General features: G+C 34.7%; 1 protein-coding gene and 1 pseudogene across 1 annotated transcript in view; one reads left to right on the plus strand and one right to left on the minus strand.

Moving 5' to 3' along the window:
- PLCL2 (phospholipase C like 2) overlaps window positions 1–19,312 on the plus strand; it is a 167,649-nt gene that overhangs the window by 22,374 nt on the left and 125,963 nt on the right. The gene's annotated exons all lie outside the window — the stretch shown is intronic.
- Window positions 6,183–6,301, minus strand: LOC111736281 (annotated as a pseudogene).

Raw genomic sequence — 19,312 nt, forward strand, 5'->3', positions numbered from 1 at the left:
TTTCTTCTGTATTCCTACCCACTTATTCTCATCCTGTATCATTTTAAAGCAAATATCAGATACCATATTATCCATAATATTTATACAAATGGCAATATCTTTGTTATACCTAAAAGATAACATTTTCTTAATATCAAATATCTAATCAGTGTTCAGATGTCCAATATCCAATTGTCTTTAAAAATATATAGTTTTTTAACTTAAGGTCCAGATCAGGTCCCACATATTGCAGTTGGTTGATGTGTCTCTTAAGTCTCTTTTAATCTCCATCCATGTCACTCACTCATTGCCTGTGGGCAAGAGGTCATACATTCTACGGTTAGTTGAGAGCTATTAACAGCCAACACTTAGAGCAGTTGGGGGATTTGGGCAGGACACCAATGGCATCTACTCTTGGTAGAGAACTACAGGCAAAGAAATAGCATGAGCAAAGACCTGTGAACAGCATAGCACAGTATGTTTGGTGGAGTGATAAACATTGACTGTCTTGGAGGTAGGGAGCCTCAGGGAGATGTTGGGAATTGATGTGTGTCCCAGGTTGTGGTTTATTATACATTTTTGACACAGGGCTTAAAGATAGCTTGCTTTTTTAGATGAGAATAAAGTTAAAATATAATGGTGGCAGAGACTATTGTAAATATATAGTGGATCAACTTAACATTTATTTTTGGATAATGTCTGAATTGGAAAAGTATGGTAATGTGTGATAAGCATCGTGGCATCTAAGTTAACTAGATATTTGGAATAAAGTGTGCTTTAGCTTTCTTTCAATTTTTCCTTTTATTATAAAAGTAATGTTAGTATATGATAACATCCCAGAGGGCAGACCATGGTTATCTCCGAGTCTCAGGAGTATCTAGAAGGGTTTATGTTATCCACCTGCTGAACTTGGGTAAAAGAAATATTTTGCCAATTGAAGAGATCAGTATTTTCATGATTTTGTCTAATACATTTAAACAATTGTTAACCATGTCGATGTTCTTGGGCTGAGTTCTTGATGCGATAACTTAAAATGTATACTCTTAACATACAGGCTTTTGCTGTTTCTTGATAATGAGAAGCTGGGTTTGAATTCTAACTCTACCACTTACTGTTGGGCAAGTTACATAACTTCTCTATTTGTAGCTTCTTCATCTTTGAAAAGGCAATAATAATAATAGCACTTTGGTAGACTACAGTGCTGATTTAATGAGAACGGGTGTATCACAGCATTTAGCACAGGATTAGGCACACCAAAGCACTGAATTTTTTTTTATTATTGTTTCATTATTTTATTCTTACTGTTACTATTTTCTTATTGAATATCTTTGAGATCATCAAGTTAAGGTGCCTCAAGCAGACTATGACTAATGAAGACAATTAGGAACAAGGATATTAACTTTTATGTGTCCTGGGCTTGAAATTTGAACACTACAACTTAGAGATGCTTCTTTTATAGTTTGTAACTTCTTTTATATTCTATAACTGATTTAATATTCCTCTGACCTCCATTCCTATTCAGCAAAAGGCAGGAATATGTCAAAAATGAATCTGCCTTTTCTGGGTTAAAGCAGCCTATATCGGGTTAAATCCTGTCTCTTTTAGGAAATTAGGAAATTTAAAGTTTAAGGTGGTTTCTTTTCTCTTCACATCCCTAAGAAACAATAGGATTAGCCTGCCCGATTACTATTATTGTTATTTGGTCATGGCCAACTATGACGTCTACCTGTTTATCAGCATTGCACCCACACAATCTGTTTTCCCTAGCGTGACCAAGATGAACTAGCCTGTTTCTCTCCATTCGGGCAGAAGAGCGCAATTCCTCTTGAGTACTCAGCTCATTCATATAACAGTTCTTCCCTCCTGTAGAGTCAGTTTTCATTTTCTACTGGATCATTCTTGTCAGCATCAAACATTCTGAATTTCTTCCGTGTTTTCTCTTGAAGCCACGTTTCCTCTAGCTACTGCCCAAATTCTTTGTCTCCCTTTGCAGAAAACAACTTGAAGAATTGTCTATGCTAAATAGCTCTAATTCCTTGTTCCCATTTTTTTCTTAAGCCCACTCCATTTAGGTTTTTACCTTCATTATTCACCAGAGCTGTGCTTGTAAAAGTCACTAAGTTTTAAATCCTCAATCAGTAGTCAGTCCTCCTTTTACTTCACCCATCAGTAGCATATGACATGGTGATCATTTCCTGGCTTGATATACTTATTCCACTTGGTTTTCATGGCTCCCTATTTTCCCAGTTTTCCTATTGTCTCACTAAGCAGTCTTTTCAGTCCCCTTTGCTGGTTACTCCTCTTCTCTTTGACTTCAAAATGTTGTAGTGATCTCGGTCTTTTTTATCTGTTTTTTTTTTTTTTTTCTATCTGTTTATAGTTGTTTGATGAGCTCATCCTGTCTCTGTGGTTTTAAGTTGTCATCTATATGTCAGCCACTCCCACATTTGTATCTCCAGCCCAGTATGTCTTCCATAGTCCAGGCTTGTATATTCAGCTTCCTACTAGATTTCTCCACTTATGTCTCAAGCACAACTGCCCTTTTGCCTTTCCATCCGCAGCCTTCCCTGTCTCAATTCGATGACAGCCTTCTTCTTGTTCAGGTCTCGGGATCTCTTTGACTCTTCTCTTTCCCTCATATGCCAAATCCAATTTATAGATCCTTTGGTTCTATTTTCAAAATATATCTAGAATCTGAGAGTGTGTTGGAGATATTATCCTTATTATATAGTTAGTAATAGGCACAGCTTTGATTTGAACGCAGGTGTTATCAGACTCTCAAGTTTTCACTACTATTTTACATTAATGTATTTTAAATTTATATTTACATAATTTTTAAAATGTCATAGCTTAATGGGAGATAAGGAGACAATTCAGAACTAAGGGGCAGAAAAAGAATATTCCAGAGTATTTTTAGAATTCACTTAATTTGTCTCTCTAGTTCTAGGAAATTTAAATCTAACTCATATGTTAGACTATGTTTATTTTGAACAAACCCAGGTATTCAAGAAACAGAAGTTCAGAACCTCCTTCCCCAACTAGCTAATAACCTATAAGCTGCACTTTTGTTATTTTCAGGTGCTGAACTCAGAGTTCATGTCATTAACTTAATGGACAGAAGAAAACCTGAACTGTCTTATGATTAATTTTCATGAGAAATGAAAATTATTATTTATTTGTCCCTTTGTTTGTATAGCTAGTATATGGATGCCTTCCTTGCCTCATAGACAACCTGCCCAGTGGTTTAGTGCAACTTTTAAATTATTTTTCATTTAAATATTTAATTTGAATTTGTTTATGGAAATATTTTGCTTATCAGTTTTTTTAAAATAGCCATATAATGTTTCAAAATTATGTCACAATTGTGATTGAATTTCAGCCTTAGAAGTAAAAACAGATATGGAAAGATGATCCTAAGTAGGTAAAATGGAGAATTTGACACTGATATGTTTGGACATCGGCACCCTCATCAAAAAAAAAAAACCAAAAAAAACAACACATCAAAATTGAAAGTCCATCTAGTATCATTTAGAAAATATTACTTGTGAGTGGTTCGATTCTGTATAGTAGTTTTAGTTCCAAGCATTTTATTTCACAGTTTTGAATTTGTTTGTTTCCTCACCCCAATAACATTTCGTGACTCATAGCAGTTTGCTCTACCATTTTTCTTTGAAGAGAACTGAGACCTATTTGGTTGTACAAGGCAATGAGCTACATTGTTCAGAAAGCCAAAAATAGGTTTGTGGGCTCCTGACTGTGAGACCAGGTGCTCTCCCCTGGGTTATTCTGCTTTTTTGAGTTATTCTGCTTTCTTTGCTTAAAAAAAATAAATACGCAATACTGAATAACTAATGACTGTGAGGTGAATCCTAGTTAGATCTGTGAAGATGTACTTCCTAACCAAACAAATCAACCTTTCAAACAGACAAAACCATTCTGGAGATGTTTGTGTCACAAGACTAGCTGACTGTGTTCTCGTTGTCCCCCATGTCTGTCCCATTTTTTTGATGCTGGTACTAGGCTCTTGTCACTGTATACTTGGATCATTATAAGAATCAGTCTCCCTGCCTCCTGTCCCTCTCCCTTCCCCCCAGATGCTTTTTCAGATAATTTACAGATTAATGCTCCTGTAACACTACTTTGTAAAATTCTTCACTCAACAGTTCTACGATTCCCTTTGCTTTTAGGCAAGAGCCCTGCTATCTTCTTGGTTTTCAGGACACTCCCCATCTGTTCTTGGTGTTTCTTTAGGATTCTTTCCTGCTGCTTGTTAACCCTCTGTTCTAGCCAGACTGGGACTCACAGACTGCAGTCACTTATTATCTCTTTAGTTGTGTATTCTGTGCCCTTTTCCAGAAATGTCCTTCCTCTCCTTTGGTTAACAAGCCCAGCCCTTCTCACGGGGCACTTCTTACTAGCTGAAATTTTTTTTTTTAATTTATTTTTTTTATTAGTTTCAAGCATACAGTACATTGATTAAACATTTATATAGTTTATAAAATGATCTCCCAATTGCTCCTTCTCACCTCTCGTTTTCCACCTAGGCAGTATATTAATGCTATCTGCATTCCTTGTGCCGTGCTCCCCATCCCCATGACCATCTATCAACTACTGATTTCTACTTCTTTAACCCTTTACCCCATTCTCCTAGTCCCCCATTCCCCCAGTCCCCCATTCCCCCTCCCCTCAGTCTGTCATTAGTTGAAATTTTGATTGTAGGAGTGTACTATATCCTTTAGCTTTTGAGATTCTTCTGTGGGCTTACTAATGTGTTCACTTAGAAAGTAGGATTCCTATCTTGCTGGAATTATTATGATTAGTAAAAGAATAAATTAACATTTTAATGGTTTACTACTTTCTGATACATTTGCTTGAAATAATATCTTAAATTTGACTATAAGGAAAATGTTTAAATTTTGTCAAAGATTTTGCGAAATGTAAAGTGACTTTGCTTTGAGTATGGGAAATCCAATCACTAAATAGAATATGAATATATAAATATATTTGTATACATATGTGTATAATTTAGCTTTCATGAAGTCCTTTTTATAATAGTATGTTGCTACAAAACAATACAAAACTTATAATCGTTTTGAATGGAGTGCCTGAGGTGCTGGATTTAGAGTTTCATGGAAGTAAAAAAGATCTGCCTGTAAATTTTGTTCTTGTTGTAAAAATGTAACAGATGACTCATTTCAGATTATTGAAATATAGAGACTATAGCATTAATGTAACATCCACCATAATCTTTTTCTTTTTAAAATGTTTTCTTCAATATGACTTGCCAGATTCCTCTGATACCAGGAATCTGTAGCAACCATGGTATGTATTGTCATACTGTTTTCAATTTGGTAACTACAAAACGCAGTTCAACCGTATTTCATCAACATTTATCTTTTTCTTCTTGATTAATGTGGAACTTTTGGTGTATGCCATTACTTAGGAGAAATGGTTTTAGTTGTGAGTTGGGGAGGAACTTAGTTGGAGAGAAAATTAAAGTAACTCTAACATAGATCTTCATATAGTCTATAAAGTTTTCATGAGGATAATAAAGTACATTTTGTATATGGAGAAATATTTATATATATAAAAGTTAGGAGAGGAATTAGGGCGAAGTATACTAATTCAGTTTAACTTTCTCAAACACTAATGTTATCTAGCAGAAAGATGAGTTTTCAAAAGATATATTCCTTAAGTTCACCCATCATTAAAATTATTATGTTGAGTTTAATTATGAGCTTACTAATTAACATATTAGTATACTTCCATGATAAATTTGAATTTTCAAGTTTTTTTCTCCGGCGGTCCAGTTTTACTGAATTAAAACATGCAGGTATCTTTAATTTTTGAATAGAGTTTGATAAATCTTAAGTTTTCATGAAATTACACTGTAGCATAAGTGAACGATTAAAACTTCTTATAGAATTTGTTAGAGAGTCTTCTGTTACCAAATTTAGAGAATATGTGTGGTTTAAAGATTTAAAGATAAACTCATAAACTATCGCTTAAAATTGTAAAACAGTACTTTTAATTTAGGGGAATGAAGATTTCACCTGCTTATAAAGTTAATGTATTAGTGGATGTTGGAATAAATCAATTAAAACATATCTTTTATAAGATGGTAAAGAAAAATTAACATAAATCAAACAATGCATAACATTAGTGAACATTCTTCTATGAGGTTAATTCTTTTTTTTTTTTTATGCCTACAGCACCAGGTCTTCCTAGGTGGTCTCCCATCCAAGTACTAACCAGGCCTGACCCTGCTTAGTTTCCGAGATCAGATGAGATTGAGTGTGTTTAGGGTGGCATGGCCGCAGACGGAGGTTAATTCTTTTAATTCAAGGCCTAGAAGTTACTTAAGACCTCATAGAAATCTTCATGTTTATTCTCACCTTGCCTTTTTTTATTTATGAGAGTGAGAGTTCTGAGTATTAACGTTCACATAGCTTTATGTTAGTATTTAGCCAAATCCTAACATGGAGAAAGCCAATGTGTATTTGCTATTAGAACCTCTGAAATTTTTCAGTACATATTTCAAGTTAGAGCTATCCATGTTCCATAATTCATGAGTTTTTATGGTGTTGAAAGCAGTTACTTCTCTGTGATATAGATATATTCTCTGATTGGTTTCTTTGCTGCTCTAATATTTTTCCTTTAATTTTACGACTTCTTTTTAGTCAGGTAATTTTTCATTTCTGTCTTTAGGAAATTACTTCTCATTGATTTATCCTGTTTATGCTGTTTTGTTTTTCCTTTCAAATTCATCGTTCGAACTATGGAAAACTGGTTATTTTAGAAAGGTTCTTTTTTGAGGTCAAGCCAAGTTTAATGTAGGGGAAAGGACAATGTTCACTCATCGACCACTCATAACTTTGTGAAAGGGAGAGAGAAGAGGTAAGAGGAAAAGTTAGAGAGAAAACGAGAGAGACCTGATTCGATTTACATTTAAGCATAGAATGGAATAAATATCATTAAGAAAATCCAGGCCCATCTTGCTCATACCTCAGGAAGTGGTTCTTGAGCATCTCAAATAGTGTGTTAAGGTTTCTATTACTTTTAATTAGTTAAAACAAAACATGCTTCGTAGGCACCTGTAATCTTGAAAAGCATTCCGTATTTTGATCTGACCGAAAGTTTTTGTTTGTTTTTTTATTTGTTTGTTTGGGTTTTGTTTTGTTTTTGCAGATTATTATCTCTATATAGTACTTTAATACTATAGCACTAAAAATAACAGGTAAACTTGACTTAGTAAACCTGACAAATTTGGGGAACGATGAGGAATGTGGGATTGATTATTCAGCTTTTTAAAACAATGAGAAACCAAGTATTTTGCCTTTTCAACTAGTTGTTTCTCACTGGTTTTGATCAAGAAAAAGTAATATCCCTTGTTGAGTTATAGATTTTGCCAAAGCTGATGGGTTTCTGTAGTGAATTAATTTGCGCATCTACTAGAAGTATCTTTCCTGAAATATTGGAAAAGGGAAATAAGAAAATGGTCTGTAGAGTGGACAAATGGTCAAGAGAAGTAGTCGCTCCTGGAACTACTTCTGATAGAAAAATATATTCTGCAGCTTGGCATTCGAATTTGTTACTGCCAAAACTCCAGGAATAATATACTGCTGTGAACATCCGATATGTTATTTCTAAAAGAAGATTAGTATCATCCATATAAAAGAGTCCATGGTATTGCGGCACCAAATGAATGTACTTCATATAATTATCATCTTTTTATTTAGAGAAAAAATCCAAATAATTGGTGATGAAGTTTGCAATTATTTTGACACAAATTACTTAGAGACTTAAAATGTAAATATATTATCAACAGAATTTTGAAAAATAAAAGGTAGTTAAAATATTTGATTTTTTCTCTTTTGTGTTCAAGTCTGCATGGTAAATTATTTTCTCTCTTTTGTGGTCGTACATTAACCATGTGTCATCCTGTACCTCAAAGGATAAAGGAACAACTCGTGTGTTCTTTATCTGCCCCTCTCCCCTCGCCTGTGTTCTTTGTCTTGTGCGCCCCTTGGAGACTCCTGGTTTCCTTAGTAGGTTGCCTGGCAGTGACTGGAGAGTGAGATAGCTGTGCTATAAAAGGCCCTTCCTTCCCTGGCCCAGCCTTTTCCTGGTATGTAGTCCTTTTCTGTTCTTCACAATCCGGATGTGCATAGAACACGGTCCCATCTTGTTAAGGACAGACATCCTCTGTGTGCTAATGGATTGATCCGACTTTCAGTTAGGGTCAGGTCTGAAGAGTGATTTTAGCCTTCTGGTCTATCGGACTACCTAGCCAATAAAGAGTTAGTTCTATGAGTAGGCTGAGCAGTAATGTAGAATTTTAGTTTTTTTTTGTTTCTGTTTTTTTTTGGCCAAAACACACTCTTCTGGTTATCTACAGCTATATAGCAAACTACCTTAACTTAGTGGCATGGAATAATATCCATTTTATTTTGATCATGGGTTCTTTGGGTCAGCAATTTGGATAGGACGCATCCGGGGTGGCTAGTCCTTGCTTTCTGACATCTGGACCTCAACTGGGAAGACTCACATGGCTAGGCGACTCTGAACACTGGGCTGAAGCTGGAGCGTCCACTTCCAAGATGGCTTCCTCACTCACATGTCAAGTTTGTGGGGAAAATGGGAAGGTTGGGTTCAGCTGAGTGCCTGTATGTGGCCTGAGTGCCTTTCCAACATGATGGTCTCAGGCCGCTGAATGTCCTTTACAGCAAGTCTCCCAAAAGAACCAGGTGGAAGCTGCATGGCCTCTTCTGACCTAGTCTCAGATGTCACACTGAGTCACTTCTGCTGCATTCTTTTAGTTACAAGTGAATCATAGGCAAGCCTGGATTCAAGGAAAGGGGAATAAGACTCCACTTTTGGACAGGGGAGTAGTAAGGTCACACTGAAAAAGATCAGGTAGCATGAAAGACATTGTAGCAGTCATCTTGGGAACTTAGGCAAAAGGGGAACTGCATCTTGATATTTTGATCCTATAAGGCTAAATTTCAGTTTTCTTATGTGAATTATTCAATTGTCTCATAATTTGGAAATTCAGTATTATATACCAAAAATTTTGGATGATTGCCGAATATTTTCCTTCTTTCTTACTTGTGCTGCTATTTGACTTTTTATATAGCTTTTGTATAACTGCAGATTCAAAGGAGGATTTTTCACCACCATCTTCATTTGTACCCTTAATCTGAGAAGCTAAAATAAGACTATAAAATCGTGCCAGATTATTATAGGAAAGAGCAAATTGTCACCATGAACTTTACAGTCAAGGCATTTAAACCAGGAAGATGAAAGGAGAGAAGTGTCAAAACAATGGAAATTTTTTGTGCATAAAATAATATTTTTACCTAATGTATGGAAATTCCCCTTAATACCAATGGCTGTGATGATGATTCTAAATAGTATATTACAGAGAGATGCACATTGGATTTTTAGCAATAGCTTCCTGTTATCTTAATATTGAAGGTAATGGGACAGAATTATGTTTCACAGAGAACAGAATTATCATGACTTTCTGTGTTGGGGGGAAAAAACTAAGGTAATATAACAACTTGGGCGAGTTGCCTTACCTCATTGGTTCTAAGTTTATCTCTATAGTAAGGGGCTGAAATCTCTCCGACTATATAGTGCTTTGACTTTATTGTTCTTGCACTTACCTAGCCCTGGAGCAAAGCAGTTATATGTCTGCTCAAGGTTAATACTAAATATAAAAGTACAGGGGTCATGTCAGTCAAGTTTCAGAAAGTTATTAAATTCTAGTCACTTTATACTTAGCGACTAATCCCAAAAACTAAATAGAAATACAATAGGAAAACTCTGGATTAAGTAAAAATTTAGAGCATTTACAAATCATAATACTTAGATATTAAATATTGTAGATAAACATTTTTAGTTTTATTCCTTTGAACCAAAAACCTGAACTCACTTATTTGGAGCCAGAATTTAAATTACTAAATAATGATTTCATAGAAAACAGTGCAATTGAGGTTCTGAGGCTTGTTTTGCATAAGTTTTCAAATCATAATACTTAGATATTAAATATTGTAGATAAACATTTTTAGTTTTATTCCTTTGAACCAAAAACCTGAATTCACTTATTTGGAGCCAGAATTTAAATTACTAAATAATGATTTCATAGAAAATAGTGCAATTGAGGTTCTGAGGCTTGTTTTGCATAAGTTTTCAAATTTATTGAAGTAACGTTTATCATATTCTCTTACCTTTTGACAATCACAACATATGAAATTGTCCGTTTTTTTATTACTAGTAATGTTTCTTTCTTTTTTCTTTATCAGGCTTGCCTGTGGTTTATCAGTTTCACAGCCTTTTTAAACAGCCAATTTGTGGCTTTGTTGATCTCTGTTGCTCTATTGTATGCCTTTTCTGTTTCATTAATTTGTTTTTATCTCAATTATTTTTTTATCCTTATAATTTCTTTTTTTTTCCTTTTGAGTTATTCTTTTTGCTGTTTTTGTGACTATTTAAGTTGTATGCTTAACTCTTTAATATTTAGCCTTCCTTTAGAGTATTAATTCTGTGGCTTATATAGTTGGCTTACAAAAAAGACGTGCTTTTTATGACTGACCTTTTTTGGAATCTGGGTGAGTGGGCACCTGTTTTCCTGGAAGTGCTTCCCTCAGAGTGAGGAAGAGTTGCATCAGGTAGCAGCACACGAATGAATGTTCTTTCCTGAGCATCCTCATCACAAAGATTCTATGAATATGAACTTCAAAATGGCACTTTCTGGAAGCTGTGGTGTAAGTATTAGCAAATCAATTGAAAATTCACTCAGGCAAATTATAAAATGACTAATACCCATATATATGCACATATATACCATCTGTTTAAAACTTACATGACCAGAATATGCTCTTACCAACATATTTTTTTCCCTTCATTGCCTCTGTGGGTGAAAAATCAGTGAGGCAAAGAACCTGTGTGTTTTAAAACAAATTAAAATAATTTTTCCATAATGTTTTGTTAATGTACTGTCTATAGATTAGCTATTTTATTATGTGTTAAAAATATTCCATTTTATAGCATGTGAATATGATAGATACTTGAGTCACGTGATTCTGGATTCTGGATTCCAGAAAGACTTGTTCAGAAGGCCAGTGAATATATTACTTCTTTAGTAATATGGCTTTAGAATACCATTTAACTTTTTTAAACTGCATTTATTAGATATGTTAATCCTTGTGTATTTTTCTTCTTTTGTAGATGATATGACATAATATTATGTTAATTCCTAGGGTTTTCCAAATAAAGATGTTAATTATTATTTAATATGATTATATGATAAACTTGTATTTCTTGAGAATCCTAACAACTGGAAAGATAAACCACAAATTAAAAGGAAGATATGTAAATTAGAGACAGAGAGTAAGAGCAAGAAAGCAAGTTCTCTGAGCCCTCTCCGTGGCTCTTGCACGCTGGCTTGGCTACTGGTGGGGGTAGAGAGGTCCAGCCTTCTAGGTTGGACATGCTGACAGAATGCAGGAGTGGAAGTGTGCTTGTGTGGCATTTTTATTTATTTAAAAAACAGATTTACTTTTCATTTAACTGGAAGCTACCCAGTTCCTCAAATACTATGAATAAATAGGAGTTTGTTGTATTTATAACCACTGTATTGTAACCACTGCTTAAATGAGAATACAATAAAACATTTTGAATATTAATTTCTCAGCACCAAACCATAACCTAAAATTTGTTTTGGTGATCTCACATTTAGAATTTTCCTTTATCATTGCCATTTGGAAGAAATTTAGTGTTTCTAACTGCCATTAAAATTATATCTCACTTTTAATTAAAGTTCGAATTAGGAATTTCATCGAGAAGAACAGAATAGATCAAAGCCATAAAAAGAGATGCTTAACATTTTGACTTAAAAACATCTTTAAATTTAATGTGTTTTATTTGTGGCTCTAGCCCATACGGTAATTTTTTTCCAATGGTAAGGGTCAGGTCCTCTGCTTTTTACGTGTATGTTTATAGCAACAGATATCTGGTACCTGATAGGTAGAGAGTTGCTAGTTAGCTATTTTCATCATATCTTTTAAAATGGAGACTTCCAGAACAAAGTTTCTTTTGTAGATAATCTCTCTTTTAAATACCTCGCACCAAGTAGATTGTTTTATTTTTAGTTTAATCATCTGTTTCTATGATATAAGAAAGCTTTAAATATAGTCAAGGGACTGATATATTGGACATGTGATTTACCTGCTTAATGGAGATCTGTGAATTGGTGACTCTCAGACCCATTCTTGGCAAGCTGATGAAATATCTAGTAAATGGCAAGATCACTGAACACATGCGCTGAGAACACTCTCTTGAGGAAAACGACATCCGGATTTCCCTAAGAGGAGATCTATTTCATCCTGCTTTCAGAATTCTTTAGTGGCTGGGTGAGGATGTGGATGAGAAAAACAGGAGATGCACTGCTGCCAGTATTTTTTTAAAAAAATGTGATATAGAAGTATGACTGACTTTGAAAGAACAAGGTTCTAAATTCCCAGAATATCACTATTCATTATACAAATGAAAAAATGTTGTCTAAAGACAGGTTCAGATCATTTTACCATGACCTTTGCCACTGCCCCTTGTATTAATCAGGCAATCATCAGAAGGAAGTTGATCATGAAGGGTCCAAATAGAACTATGTTGTCTATTTAAGTAAGAATATAGGAAGAATGACTCTTCCAGATTCTCATCCTAGAAGCTGTATTTTAGCTGTGGGAAAAAGAAAGTTGAAAATGCTTTGATTTTAGTAGGTTGGTTGAGTTATACATATTTTTAGCAGGGACCAAAAAAAGAGAGAGAGAGAGAGTTGCATGCAACTATTTAAAAAGAATGTGATACAACAAAAGCTGTTTTAAATTTGTGGCACAGTGGAAGAATGCTTTTTGATAGTTATGAACTTTTAAAATTAATTTCTACGAAGAAGAATCTTTGCTGCAGGAAGAATTTGGCTCTGCAGTTTTTGTTATGTTAAAACTTATTCAGGCAGAATTTTAGTATTCAGAATTCAGCACTGCAATTTAGAGTTTATAATAAAAATGCTAAGTCAAAACCTATTTTAAGCATATAACCCCCCTTAAACTTTTTAAAAATTCTGAAAGTTTAAAATCATCTAAAAATGATAACTGAAAAGATGTGAAATGTCTTCATGCTTTTCTAATTGGATGGAACTTTGTTGATAATGTATTGTGTCTCTTAACTCTCAAAAGATTACTTCCTTTGTCAAAAGAACTCATTCCTAAGATCTCATTAACTCCACCAAATATAGCTATAGAGGGGGCCACATTTGGGAGGTGGATATTCCTATGCATGTATTGTTAACAGTATGATATGTTAAACTGAAGACTTAGAAACTGGTATTAGATGCTATTGAAATATATCCTGCAGGCATATTTCTGTCAATAGGAAAATCATAATTGATAGTGGGCCAATGAAATGTTATACCTATGAATGGACACAATCCTTTCTTAGTCCATAATAATTAAAATAAAATGTTATGTTTAGGAAAGAATAACCTTTTATTTAGAGACTGCTAAATATGCTACCTCAAGAAGGAGTAATCAAAGTATGGGGTTTAATTAAAGACAACCTTGCCTTCATCCCTCCTCCATTAAGGCATTCATTAATACTTTGGACAAACATAAAGCTTCTGGAGGCAAAAGTTTGCATATAGAAACTTGATTTCCCTATTGCTACCTGCTGTAAAAGTAGAAAAGGGTTTATTGGAGAAATCAGTAACCTTTCTACAATAAATATTTAAATTATAGTGATCTCTTTCTAAGAATGAATTTAGAAGATCATTAAGTATAATAAAATATTGTAAGTGCTCAAAAGAAGCTCACCTCCCACCTCCTTCCTCCAATCAGTGATTGAAATGTGATTTGTGTTGGAGTCCCAGGCCAGTCCAGGCGGGTCAGACACCCTGTAGCATGGAGGGTAGCAGCCCATTGCCCCTTGCTGAAGGAATAAACAGACCTCAGTCCATAACAGTGGCTGCTCACCACCCTGATGATTTGGAGTTGAGGCAGGCAGCTGGTCTGCAGGAGGGGTGTGTCACATCAGGTAATTGGCTAGGAGGAACAGGGAAGACCCAGGAGTCAGCATCTCACAGCTGTGAAACGAACAGAAGTGCAGCAAGAGGACAGAAGACTAAAGGCCGGTGAGAGTGGCCAGGGTTGCATGGATGGAGGCCTGGATTTTTGTCTACTCCTTCTTGTTATCTGGAGGATGTTTAACATATAGTGCTGTTAGACCTACCATAGCATTCACGTTGCACTGGACTTTTACTCACAGGGAATTCTGTTCTTTTAAACTCTTGCTCTTTCTGTGTCGAAATACCCAGTGGCATGGGGCTTTGTTCAGTTGCTTCACACACCACTTCTTTAGTTTTGCCCTTAAGTAAAACATCACTTCTTGTTTTTCATCAAATTTGGGGAGTTTTCAGTCATTACTTCTTCAAATGTTCTTTCTGCTCCTTTCTCTTTCTTTCTGGGATTCCCATTATGCATATGTTGGTATGATCGGTGGTGTCTCAGATGTCTCTTAGTTTCTATGGCTTTTTTTTTTTTTTTTCCTTTCTGTTCCTCAGACTGGATAATATCAACTGACCTACTTTAAAGTTTGCTGATTCTTTCTTCTTCCTGCTCAAATCTGATATTGAGCCCCTCAAGTGAAAATTTCATTTCAATTATCGTACTTTTGAAATCCAGATTTCTGTTCGTCTCATTAAAAAAAGTTTCCACTTATTGATAATCTATAGTTGATGAGACATCGTCATAAATTCTTTTATAGTTCTTTGTACATGGTGCCTTTTAGTTCTTTGAGCACATTTTAAATAGTTGGTTTAAAGTCTTTGTCTAGTGAGTCCAAAGTGAGGTCTTTCTCAGGGAAAGTTTTTATTAATTGCCTTTTCCCCCTGTATATGGACCATACTTTCTTGTTTCTTTACATGCTGTTTAATTTTTTTGTTGTTGGAAACTAGACATTTTTAATATAATGTGGCAACACTGGAAATTAGATTCTCTACTCCCTAGGGTTTGTTGCTGCCTGCTGTAGTTGCTGTTGTTTTTTTTAGTGACTTTTCTATACTAATTTTGTAAAGTCTGTATTCTTTGTCATGTGTGGCCATTGACATCTCTCTTCTGTTAGCTTAATGGTCAGTTAGCAGTTGGACAGAAATTTTTGGTTCTGCCTTAGCCTTCACTTCCTGCTTGCCCAGAGGTCAGCCAGAGTTGAGAGTTTAGAGCTATCTCAGCATGTACTTGGCCCCGTGCATGGACGTGATTGTCTAGATTTCCAAGAATATGTCTGATCTTTTCAAAGTCCTTATTTGCTAAAGCATCTCATTTCCCAGCCTTTCTTCCCAAGCTTTTTGGTTAGTTTATTGTTTACCTCAACTGTTACTCATTGACCCATACAGTAGGAATGAATATATTTGCTTCTAAGTGTTTTTGACAAAATCCACCTGGATAGCCACCTCAACACTGGTGGAGTTCCAAGTTAGGAGAGATTAAGCCAAGCCCCTTTGAGCTGAGCCACCAGACAGATCAAAACAAACAACCATGATTTTTTTCAGAAAAAGCTCCTCCTGCTTCCTCTGGTAATGGTATCTGTACTGGGAATATTGTCTTCAAGCCCCACACTGAACTAGGGTATAGAGGATGGAACCAGGGTTAGTTATAAGACTGTCTACAAAGCTAGCTATCCCTACTGAGATTCAGCTGTTTTTATTGATTAAGTGTTCCCCTGGTTGCTGCAATTTTTTGGTGGTTTCCACAGTTCCAAAAAAGTTGATTTTTATAATTTTGCTAGTTTATTCAATGCTTTTGTGGAGGAACAGACTTTTTGGAGTTCCCTACTCTGCCATTTTTACTAATGTCATTTATCATCTGATATTGGATCTATAGACTGCTATTAACTTTGAACTGTAATTGCTTAATTTATCATTCACCGAACTGTCAGCCTTTCTTGATGAATCTTTTTTCACTGAAATATATTAATGAATATACTCTTTATTGCTTATATATTTGATATTGCTTTTCATTGTGCTTTCCAGAACTCTCTAGAATCTCTAGGCATACCTAGAGCAAATTGGATTGATTTCTCCACGTTAATGTAATAAAATTTTAAAATCTAATATCTTGTTTTAATAAAATAAGTTTCCCTTGCATGACAATGAGATAATGCTTGGAGAATCCTAATGGTTGCTTCAAGATTCAACTTTGCCAAAATTTATCTAAGTTTTAAATAGTGTTCATTGCATACATTTATATATGTCATTTTATTGATGACTGTTTTGCTCACTGATTTAAGAACCCTCTAATACAGAGACAATTTCTGTTTTTATTCACTTTTGTACTCTCAACACCAGACATAATACCTGACACTTTGTAGGTACTCAAGAAACATTTGTAAGATGAATGAACACAGGGGCTATTAGATGAAGACTGTGGAGTGAAGAGCTGTATGACTTGAATTACCTACACCTTTAAATTAAGTTAAATACAATAATAAAGCTACAGGAAATCTTCCTCGGTTTTATCGTTAGTGTCTTAGGCTTACTTAGAAAATACTAAAAACCATATTTTTTAGGATGCATCCTTGCAACTGCTTCCAGTTGGACCTGTCAGGACAATTTTTTCCCTTGTATTTAAATAAATATAAAAGACTCTTAAAGTTATATAATATCTTTTTTAGCAAAAAAAAAAAAAAAGAAATCTAAATTAGAAGTCTAGGATTTTAGCATTCTAGGCATAGGAACTGTCAGCTGTGTGAGCAAGTTAACTTTCTCACAACCTACAGTCGACTTCTCATTGATGTGACAGTTAAGGGACATTAACACAGAAAATGGAGGATAATAGGTTTCCACATCAGCTCTGCAAGGGCCACTGTTTTTTCCACTAGTGGGGTGGAGGGTGGTTTACCAGCGTTGTTCAGTGTAAGTCAGCAATTGGGAGTAACTGTGATAGTAGGTGTTAGAAGATACCTCTAGGTCATAATTTCAGGTTTTATTCAACTTTGCTTCATGTATATGGAGTTTAAATCTACAGAATACAGGTTTTATTTATTTTTATTTTTTAGTGTGAATGATCTATCATTATGGTTAATCAGCATATCCACTTAAAATTCCAAAATCCTATTGTATACATATTTATCTTAGCCAATTCAAGTTATATACATGAGCTTTATCGTTCATTTTTTTGTAGTTACCCAATGTACATTTTTTTGTTGAAATATAATTCACAAAACATAAAATCTAGCCTTTTAAGATGTTTTTAATATATTCACAGCTTTGCAACCATCACCACCAATTCCAGAACATTTTCATATCCCCCAAAAGAAACACCTGGCCCATTAGCAGTCACTCAGTTGCTGGCAAATTCTAATCTTTCTGTCTCTTTGAATTTGCCTATTCTAGACTATTCTTATAAATGGAATCATATAATATGTGGTCTTTTGCAACACACTTGTTTTAACTTAGCAGAATGTTTTCAAGTTTCCTCCACAGGACTTCATTCTTCTTCATGGCTGAATAATATTCCATTGTATGGATCTACTACATTTTGTTTGTCCACTCATCAGTTGATGGACATGTGGGTTATTTCCACCTTTTGACTATTGTGAATAATGTTACTATGAACATTTGTGTACACATTTTTGTATGGACACATGCTTTCATTTCTCTTTGGCTATGTACCTAGATGTGGAATTGATGGGTCCTATGGTAAATTGGTTAATTTTTTGAGGAACCATCAGTTGTTTTCTAAAAGTAGCCAGTCAGCTTTCCAGGTGACTGTTTCAAGTTCACAAAACAAAGGAATGGGCCATATTGACTCATACTTCTGTAAATGAAAGGTTTCAGATGCTAATAATTTATAGGAAGACTCTCTGCTTGAAAACAGTTAAAATTACTTTCTTTTGATCACCCTCCCCAGGACTTCTAAATATTTCTGCCATGCTCATCAGAATTAAGTCTTTTGCTGATATTTCATGAAAGCTAGCATTTCTCCATAAGTAATTTTAAATTGCTCGCAAGCAAAAAATAAATAAATTAAAAGGCCATATTATTCATATTAAATACTCTAAATCAGACAGATGAGAAGGCTGGCTCTGCTACTAGGTTCCTAGCAGTGTCACTTTGAGGAATAATTCCCTTTCTTGAACCTCAGTGTCCTCCTCTGTAAATGGGATTAATAATACTATCTGCTCTAGGTGTTCCTGTAAATATTAGAATAAAGTCATGAATGAACATTTTCCTGTATGGCATTTCCCAAGCACTCAATCAATGCTAACTATAGTTAACATTGTTATCGTTATATCATTATTTAACTAGTAAGATTTTCTTTGGAAGAATAAATTAAATAATGTTTTAAAATTACCTCCTGAAACTGCTTGGAGATGAAACTTGTTTGACTACAGTGATCAGATTGTTATTCTAGCAAACAAAATAATTTGTAATCAAAAAATTTTTAAGGTGAAGGAAGAACAGGGATGGGGAACAGCAGAAAAAATCAATTTGAAACTTCTCGGTAGTTATTATCATTTTATCCTTGATGTATATAAATTAAAGCAATTTGTTTTCCTTTTCCTTTTTTTCCGAAGCAAATAAAATTTGTACACAAATTTTTTTAACTAAAATAAAATATTAACGTTATCTCTTTTAGCTCTACTTTATTTTTAAAGTAAGAACAGCATAAACCCTTCACAGAATGTTTGCAAGACATTTGATTGTACAATAGGTGTCAGTTGTCACATTTCCCTTTAAATTTGCTTTATTTGTTAAGAGTAACCAATGTGATTTTTTTCCGTTATTGTCCCATAACATAATGCTACAAATATAGTGCGAATAAAATATTGACAAAATGCAAAAATTAAAAATAAACGTATGAAATAAACAATTGAAGACAAAAATGAGAATGCCAAGAATGGTAGTGAACATTCTGATAAAACCCTCTTTGTTAGTTTAAAAGGAACGCATCTTTGCTTAGTTTCTGTTCTAAATGAGATGTCCCATTATCTATATCTGGAGCATCTCGGTAAGTTTTCGTCGCTTGGTAGTGGTAATAAAGATCAGTCTAGCTCAGCAGTTCTCAGCCTTGGCACTATTGACATTTTGGGCTAATAATTCTTTGTTGTGGGTCAGTAGAGGGGCGGGGGGCGCTGTCCTGTACATTGCAGGATGTTAAACAGCATCCCTGAGCTCTACCCACTAGATATCAGTAGTGCCCACCCCCCCCTTACCCCCTGACTCCTTGTGACAACTAAAAATGTCTCCAGACTGTCAGATGTCCTCTGGGGGCAAATT

The sequence above is a fragment of the Pteropus vampyrus genome, unplaced genomic scaffold (assembly GCF_000151845.1).
Source record: "Pteropus vampyrus isolate Shadow unplaced genomic scaffold, Pvam_2.0 Scaffold1, whole genome shotgun sequence".
NCBI classification, from domain to species: Eukaryota; Metazoa; Chordata; class Mammalia; order Chiroptera; family Pteropodidae; genus Pteropus; species Pteropus vampyrus.